The sequence below is a fragment of the Myotis nattereri genome (assembly GCF_964212035.1).
Source record: "Myotis nattereri genome assembly, chromosome: 3".
Taxonomy (NCBI): Eukaryota; Metazoa; Chordata; class Mammalia; order Chiroptera; family Vespertilionidae; genus Myotis; species Myotis nattereri.
Window position 1 is genome coordinate 214,939,167 of NC_138077.1, and position 9,024 is coordinate 214,948,190.

The following is a 9,024-nucleotide window of genomic DNA, read 5'->3' on the forward strand; positions in this document are numbered from 1 at the left end:
CTGTCCCCCGTCACCGTGCCCGCTGTCCCCCGTCACCGTGCCCGCTGTCCCCCGTCGCCGTGCCCGCTGTCCCCCCCGTCACCGTGCCCGCTGTCCCCCGTCACCGTGCCCGCTGTGCCCCCGTCGCCGTGCCCGCTGTCCCCCCCGTCACCGTGCCCGCTGTCCCCCGTCACCGTGCCCGCTGTCCCCCGTCGCCGTGCCCGCTGTGCCCCCGTCGCCGTGCCCGCTGTCCCCCGTCACCGTGCCCGCTGTGCCCCCGTCGCCGTGCCCGCTGTCCCCCCCGTCACCGTGCCCGCTGTCCCCCGTCACCGTGCCCGCTGTCCCCCGTCGCCGTGCCCGCTGTGCCCCCGTCGCCGTGCCCGCTGTCCCCCCCGTCACCGTGCCCGCTGTCCCCCGTCACCGTGCCCGCTGTCCCCCGTCACCGTGCCCGCTGTCCCCCCGTCACCGTGCCCGCTGTCCCCCGTCACCGTGCCCGCTGTCCCCCCGTCACCGTGCCCGCTGTCCCCCGTCACCGTGCCCGCTGTCCCCCGTCACCGTGCCCGCTGTCCCCCCCGTCACCGTGCCCGCTGTCCCCGTCACCGTGCCCGCTGTCCCCCCGTCACCGTGCCCGCTGTCCCCCCGTCACCGTGCCCGCTGTCCCCCCGTCACCGTGCCCGCTGTCCCCCCGTCACCGTGCCCGCTGTCCCCCCGTCACCGTGCCCGCTGTCCCCCCGTCACCGTGCCCGCTGTCCCCCCGTCACCGTGCCCGCTGTCCCCCCGTCACCGTGCCCGCTGTCCCCCCGTCACCGTGCCCGCTGTCCCCCCGTCACCGTGCCCGCTGTCCCCCCGTCACCGTGCCCGCTGTCCCCCCGTCACCGTGCCCGCTGTCCCCCCGTCACCGTGCCCGCTGTCCCCCCGTCACCGTGCCCGCTGTCCCCCGTCACCGTGCCCGCTGTCCCCCGTCGCCGTGCCCGCTGTCCCCGTCACCGTGCCCGCTGTCCCTTTCTAGGAGGCAGGCACTGTGCTGATGGGAGGCCCCTGTGCCCGGTGCGCGTGCACACACACAGGTAGCACACGCTCCTGTGGGCAGGCTCTCTGACCCTCCCTGACCCTGAGGTGTCCCCACCCGGCAGCCTCTCCTGCAGTGGGACCTACACACCATCCCCTCGTGCCCGCCCTGGTGCTGGCCTGGCCCGGCGTCTGGGAGCTCCGACCCTTCAGCTGCCGTCGGGGCAGCCGCTGCTGAGAGCCAGCCGCTGGCAGAGACCACTGGGCCCCCAGGTGGGTCTGCTCCTGAGAGGCGGCCGGGAGCTCGGCAGTGAGGCCCGGGCCAGGGGCAGTGAGGCCCGAGCCGGGGGCAGTGAGGCCTGAGCCAGGGGCAGTGAGGCCTGGGCCAGGGGCAGTGAGGCCACGCTGCTTCCCCGCGAGGGCGTGGGCCCGTCGGGGGCAGGACAGCCTCCTGGGCAGGTCCCCGTCGTCAGGCTGTGCCCAAACCGAGGGTGAACCGGCCCCCCGGGCACTGGCGCGTCCGGCGCTCTCCCCGGGGGATGTGCTTCAAGACGCAGGGACCCCCAAGCAGTGGCGGAGGCTCAGGGCCACCTGTGCCCCCGTGTGGGTGACTTCCTGTTTGCTTCTGCTTAGGGCAGGCTGGAGGCTGGAGAGGGTCTCCAATGGCTGAGCCCCCTCACCATCCTGCCCTGGCCCCCAGCACACACGGGGGAGGGGAAGGGGCACCCGAGCTCGGCCAGTCCTAGGATGCACCGGCCCCTCCTGGCAGCCCAGCCCCTCTGGCTCCCTGGGCAGATGGGCCCCCGGGACCCCAGCAGGCCCAGTCCCCCCGCCCCTGAGAGGCCGTGGCCTCACTGCTCCCGCAGCCGCCAGCACCCACGTCACACCGCGGTTGGGACCTGCGAGCCTGGATGCGGACACCGCGCCACCTCCATCCTGGGGACGCCCGTCCCCTCTGCCCGACCCCCAGGTCCTGGTGAGGCTCGGCCTCTCCGGCACCGGCTGTGGACGCAGGTCTGCGCTCAGGCAAGCTCAGCCACAATGACGGCCTTGTGCTCGGTAACCCTGCCCGGCCAGCGGGAGTCGCGGGGAGACGGAATCCGGGGCCAGGCTCCGGCTCCGTAAACCCAACGCTCGCGGCAGACAGTCCCATGTGCGCGGGGGGCCCCGTGGCCACAGCCAGCGCCCAGCTCCTGGCCTCACGGAGAGGCCCCGGGGAGGCTGCTGAGGGCCTACAGCACACAGGACGCCCCACGCAGGGTGATTTGGAACCAATGTCCTCAGCGCTGAGGGGGACCCGGAGCGGAGCCGACTGGGAGTCACCCTCACGGAGGGGGCAGGGGAGGGCCATCGGCCACGCTCAGCCCGGGACACAGCCGCTGGACGCCTCCTTCCCGCCACACCTGCAGGACCAGCCACGGTCACTGACCAACCATTGTCTGTGCACCGCAGCGCCCACCCCCTGCCCACCTGTCCCTGCCCGGGCTCAGCTGGCACACACTGCGTCTCCCCAAAGGGGCCCGGGCAGAAAACCAGAGCCCGGACCCAGTGGGAGCGGGACAGGTGACGGGGGTCCTCCAAACACCTTCTCCCCCTCTCCCCCGGCCTCAGCCCCTCCCCTTCCGGAAGGTGGGTCCGCCCCGCTGGGATGGGCGAGGGGACCAGGTGCAGAGGGAACATGGCCCGTGGGGGTCAGGCCGCGGGCAGCAGAGCCGGTGGGGACCAGGCCCCGTCCTGACGTGTTGACCCACACGGCTGCCAGCGGGCACGGGGGTTTTCACTGGGAGTGAGGGTGCCCTGAGAACCGGCCCGAGCACGCAGCCGCCACGGCCGAGACGAGCAGCTGACGTCGTGTGGAAACAGAAAGTTCTGGGACCCAGACGCTGGGTGAGCAGCTGAGCCCATCGGTCCCACACATGGACTGGGGGCAGCGACCGTGGGACCCACCCTGCAGGCTGCCTCATCTCTGCGCCTCAGTGTCCTCGTGGGGTCAGAGATGACCCCCGGGAACCAGGGCGCTGGGGTGGGGGGCTCACTTTGGTCCCCGCGACTTAAGGCCTTACCTCTTCCAGGAAGCCCCTGAAGCCCCCACCTCCCACCCTCCCTCCACCTGGATGCTGGGCGGCCCTGCCTTCGGCCCCGGCCCCTGCCCTGGGCAGTGCCCACAGGGCTGTCGTCTTCTCAGGGCCGCGGGCATCGGAGGGCAGCGGGCATCGGAGGGCAGCGAGCGAACCACAGCTGAGCCAGTGCCTCTAAGCGGTCGCACCTGCAGCTCCTGTTCCGCAGGCAGGAGACCGAGGCCCGCAGCTCTGACCTCAGGCCCCACTGAGCGGCAGGCCGCAGGGAGTCAGGTACCCGGTGTGCCAGGCCTCCAGCCGGACCGCGGGGGCCAGGGGCCTGGGAGGCGCCCCTGCTGGGTGGGCTCAGGCTGTTCGCCCCAGGACGGACGGAGGGGAAAGGTCGGCCCTGCCAGGCTCCACCTGCCACTCACTCAGCCCCCACCCCCCGCGCCAGGTGCTGGGCGAGGGCACTCCAATCTCAGAGACCCCCAGACCCAGACAGGCGTCAGAAGCTGCCCCCACCCCCTATCTCAGAGGCCGGTTAGGACCCCGCCCTGCGCGGGACCAGCCCCCCAGCGCCCGCGTGTGGGGGGTCTTCCTTCCTGGGGCTGCCAACTCCTGGGCCCAAGCGGGTTTGGGCACCAGATTCTTGAGAGGGTCCTCCGGTCCCTCCTCCGTTCAAAGGCCCTGGGGCTCCTTCCTAAAACCGTCGGCTCTGAGGTCTGGGGCTCCAGCCGCAGGAGAGAGAGCTCCCCACCTGGGCCAGGAGGTCCCCCAGGCGCTCAGCGGGGCTCGGGGTGCACCGCTCGCCCCGCCTCCTCCTGCAGCCGGACGGAGGCACCACGGAGGGAGGGAGGGAGGGAGGGAGGGGCGCAGAGTTCCCAGGACCTGACGGGGCTTGCTGGGGGGCGTGGGGAGGGAAGCGACGGGGGCAAACGGCGCCCCAGGGTGACTGCCTCCCCCAGGCTTCCTCCCCCTCCCCCACTTCGCTCACCTGGCCCCCAGGCTCACCTGCCCCCCCCCCCCCCCCGCCCACTTCGCTCACCTGCGCCGCGGGGCGGAGGGCAAAGCGACCAGCGCGGGCGGCGTCGGTGGGGCCGGTCCAGCCTGCAGGCTCCGCGCCCCCGGCGCTCCGGCTCCTGCCCGCGCCCCGCGCTCTCCCGGCCGCGGTCCCGCCCCGTCCCGCCCTCCCACTTCCTGTGCGGCCGCGGGCGGGACGGCGGGCGGCGCGGGCCGGGCCAGGTGGGCGGCAGGTGGGCGGCAGGTGGGCGCGGGCGGCCGGTCCCGCGGCTCCGCAGCCCGAAGCCCCGCGGGGAGGGGCGCGCACACCTGGCCGCGCCGCCGGCGCCCCCGTCCCTACCTGGCGCCGCGCTCACGTGACCGGCGGCCTCCGGTTAGGGCGCCTCCCGAGCTGGGGCCGGAGTCCGCCGGGCGCCACCGGAGGCCCGCGCCCCGCCCGCCCGCCCGCCCGCGATCGCCTGCCCGAGGCGGGCTCCTCGCTGCCACCCAACAGCCCCCCCCCCCAGGCCCGGCTCCTGGCTCCCGGCTCCCGGCTCCCTCCTCCCTCCTCCGGACGCCCCAGAAGCCACCAGCTCCCGAGAATCTGACCTTGGCTGGACCCCACGCGGCCGAAAGGGCCCCGCCTGCGGGATTCCTTGAAGAGGGCGGTGTGGCCTGCAAAGCCCCGCGCCTGGGGCTGTGGTCTGGGTGCCCGCACCCCCGTTTACACCCAATATCCGAGGCCTGGACTCCAAGCCCCGCCTCCCCGGGACTTGTCCAGGGGGTGCCCCACACCCACCACGGGGGGTTCAAGCAAAGGGGCGCAGTGACCACACTGGGTGGAAAGAACCCGCTGGCAGGGCGGAGTGGCCGGCCCCGCCCAGCCCACACCCTGCCGCTGCCTGAGCCTCCCGGATGATGATCACTGTGTCCCCATTCCAGGTTGTTCATCATCTCGGCATGTTCCTCCAAGTCACCTCACAGTGTGCCAAAGCCCCCCCCAAAGCGCGGGCATCAGAACAGCCCAGCACCTCCCAGGACGAGAGGAGGGGGAGCACTCACCTCCTTCCTTTTGGATGCTATACCTCTGTTAATACAGCCTCCTCCTGCAGCAGCTCTTACATGTGTCCATCTCACAGCACAGAGCCCAGGGCCCTGTATACAGCTGGTGCTCAGCAAGTGCCTGGTGACTCACTGGCGTGACCTGAGATCCTGAGACTGAGCCCCACGGGTGCTGGGTGCTCCAGCCCCCCCCCCCCCTCTTCCGACCTGTCTCCAGGTCCCCTGTCTAGGAAAGGCCCATGTGATTCCATGTGAATCGCACACAGGCTGTGCCACGGGGTGTGCTTTCAGATGACCAGCCTTGTGCCGAGCCCGAGCCTGTGTGGTGGGCAGGGCGCAGGCCATGCCAGTCCACAGGGCAGTCTCGCTGGGGGGCAGGACCACCCTCTCCCGGCGCCTGCCTCCCCAGGGGCAGCCTCCAGAGCTTGCTGCTGTGTGCTCGCAAGGGGCTGCCGCAGGCTCACAGGCTGGCTTTCTTGGGAGTCGTGGTTTGAAGGGCAGCCCTGCCTGGCACACCCGTGGCCCGACCCATCCCTGCTCCCTTCCGAGCCCCCAGCATCTGCAGAACAGGCTGGCTGGCCTCGGGGAGGGCCCTCATGTGCCCTCAGTGCCACCTGTGTGTGTCTGTGGGCGTGAGGCTGAGGGCTGACACCTGTGGGTGGGGGCCTGGGCCCTGCCGCCAGCTCCTGGGAAAAGCGGGCAGCTGCTGCCCTCCAGAGGCCATTGTGGGTACTGCACCCACCAGGCCTTCTGTGGGGAAACTGAGTCCCTGTAAGTTCCCAACGCCCACCCAGTACCTGCCCGGAAAGCCCTCTTCCGGAACCTGGCTTGCCCACGGCAGGGTCAGCCCCCACCCCGCCTGGAGGCTTGGGGGCCATCCCCCCGCCCCGGACCCAGGTGGCTCGGGGTGTGGCTGGGGACGGGACGCGGAGCAGTGGCTCCGTCTCTGGGCCTCTGTTGCCTCTGCAGCAGGCGGGGGTTTGATGATGACACACGAGGGCGCCCAGAGGCAGGCGGTGGAAATGGGTCCGGAGTCACAGGGACCGGCAGGGAAGAGGGAGCCCGCCTGGCCGCCTGGCCTCTCCCGCTTGCCCGCCAGCAGGGCGGGTCCTGGATCTCCGCGGCCCTGGGCCCAGGACACGCAGGGCCTGGCCTCACTGAGCGGCCGCGAGGAGGCCCGAGGCACAGCCTCGGCTTCGCCGCGCAGGTGGCTGGAATCGTGTGACCAGCCGGGCGGGCTTTCCAGCCCCGAGACCTGAAAGGCGAGAGTGGCTGCTGCCCCCCGCCCCCCACTCCCTGACAGCTGGGAGGGGACACCGCTGGCCCGGCCCTGGGCTCCTGGGGCTGCACACGATGCTCACCTTTGTAAGGTGAGAGGTGGCTCAGCCGCGCCTGGCCTGCCGGACACGGGCTAAATGAGGGGCCTTCCCCCGAGGGTCCCGGCGGGGAGAGGGTGCGGAACCCCAATCCCTCGCTCCTGGGACTTCATCCGCAGGCGTCTCTTTCCTGTGCTCGAGGTGTCCGTGCACCCAGGGTTCTTGTTTCCAGTCTCAAACGTTTGCTCAGCCGCTGGGGCCGCGGCCCAGAGAGGCGGGGCTGCGAGGCAGCAGCCCCAGGAGACCTTGGCCTGCCCGTCCCAGGTGCCCAGGTGCCCAGGTGCCCAGGTGCCCAGGGCTGAGGACATGAGGCTGCCCGGGGGCCGTCTCTCCTGCCAAGGCGGGGTGAGCCGTGCCCACTGCCACTGCCCTCCCTCCCCGGGGCCACAGGGAGCGTGCAGGGCGGGGGGCGTGCAGGACGGGGGGCGTGCAGGGCGGGGGGCGTGCAGGGCGGGGGGCGTGCAGGGCGGGGGGCGTGCAGGGCGGGGGGCAGGGGCACACAGCCCTCTTCTCCGACCCCGGCCCCGGGCTGACCCTCCCTCACTGCAGGGTCCCACGGTGCCCGGCCCAGCCTGCGGGCGGCTGGGAAAGGTCTCGTTGACCTCAGATGGCACGGCCGCTGTGAATGGGCCGAGGACAGAGGCGCCTCTGTGCTGGGTGGGTGGGGCCCAGGCCGGGTGGGGTCTGCAGATGCCCACAGGCTGGGGGGGGGGGGCCGCTGCCTCTCTGGCCACCAGGGTGGCCTTGCTGAGCAGGAGGCCCAGCCAGGAGCACCGGGTCACTGCTGCACCCAAACAGCAAACACACGTCACGCCTCCTGCGGACCTACTGTGTGCCTGGCCCTTAGGTCTGCGATGGGATTCTTACAGAAACGCCCTACGTGCCACCGTCCTCCTCAGCGGACGGGTGCAGCGTTTGCCCCTGGCCACCCGGGGAGGGGCCCCCTGGGATGAGAACTGAGACCTGTCTGCCTGTAAAGCCCAGGTCCGACGTAAGAATTAGGGACGATTTCAGGTTTCCAAAGACGTGAGAAAATAAACTGCAGGTGCACCTATCTGCTTCCAACGGACACTTTAACCCGTGGCAGACATGCTGGCCCTGATGAAGCAGCTCCCACCATAACCGACTAGAACCCGGAACAGACACAAGAGGAAGCGCCTGGCAGGTGTGGCTCACGGCCGGGCACTGCCCCTGGCCCGTCCATTCTCCGTCGGGCTCATGCCGGTGGCAGACTCCACCCCCTTGGGGGGCGTGCAGGCAGCAGCCTATGGATGGATCGTTGCTTCGCTCTCACATTGATGCTTCTCTCTCTCTCTCTCTCTCTCTCTCTCTCTCTCTCTCTCTCTCTCCCCCCCCCCCTTCTCTCTCTAGAATCAACGGGAACATGTCCTCAGGTGAGGACTGAAAAAACAATCCGTTCCTGTGAAAAGTACCTTCAGAAAAGAAAGTGAAACCCAGACATTTTAAGGCAAAATGTGTTTGTAAGCTCCCCACTGGGTGGAAGGAGGCCACCCCAAGCGCCTGGGGCGAGGCAGGGCTGGGAGCCCGGAGCTGGCCCACCGCTGAGCCACAGCCCCTCTGCTCCTGCCACCCTGTGTGGGCCTGTGTCCCCGTCACTGCGTTGTGGGGCTGGCTGCTGCTCCGTGCAGGTCTGGGTGCCTCCTGGTGGCCGGGACACACGCTGGGCCCCAGGGTAGAAGGGCCTCAGGAGGTGCCCTCCACCTCTGCCCGGCAACTCCAGGGGCGGACTCCGCTGCCCCCTCCTGGCGGGGAGGGGTGTGCAGGAGACGCGCTGCTCAGAGCACCCAGCACTGCCCTTCCCAGGGTTGACATCCTGGCTCCTGGCTGGTGGCCACCTGGAGCCCAGACCCCCACCCCCCACCTTGAGCAAACGCAGCTGCTGGACACCTCTCTGTGGTCCCTCTGTCCCCATGCAACGCCCCCACCCTCACTCCCCGAGGATAGGGCCCTTTCACCCCGGATGAGGACACAGCTCAATTTTTGGAAAACTTTTGCTCCCATGAGAAATAAGGCTCATGAATCTCAAAATAGCGTCGCTGCAAACAGCCAGAAGGCCCCGCCGGCCCCGCGTGATCTGAAGGGCGATTCTTTCCCCAGAAAACAGATCCCTCGCTGACACGGTTTCTCCGGTCGGTTCTCTCCGTCGCCTAAATGCAGCCTTTTCCCCGCGGCCTCCGTGCGAGGAGGGGGCTCAGGAGACAAAAGTCGCCTGTCAGCAATATTCCGTCTGCTCTCGCTCCCGGCGGCGACAATGCGGCCATTGTCAGAGCGCTTCCTGCTCCCGGATGGTCCTCTCCTCCGGCTGATGAGGAGGGAGCGTGCCAGGCCCCCAAAGATGGGGGGTCTTCGCTGGAGGGAGCCCCGTGCCCAGGCCCAGGGCCCTGATGGGCATGGGGGGACCCGGGGCCATTAGCAGGTTTTGTGTCACATCACTCGTCCTCTGAGAACAGAAATGTGTTTCCCAGAGAGAAGCCTGGCGCCTGGGTGAACCGGTCAGAGCCCCAGTGCTTGTCGGTGAC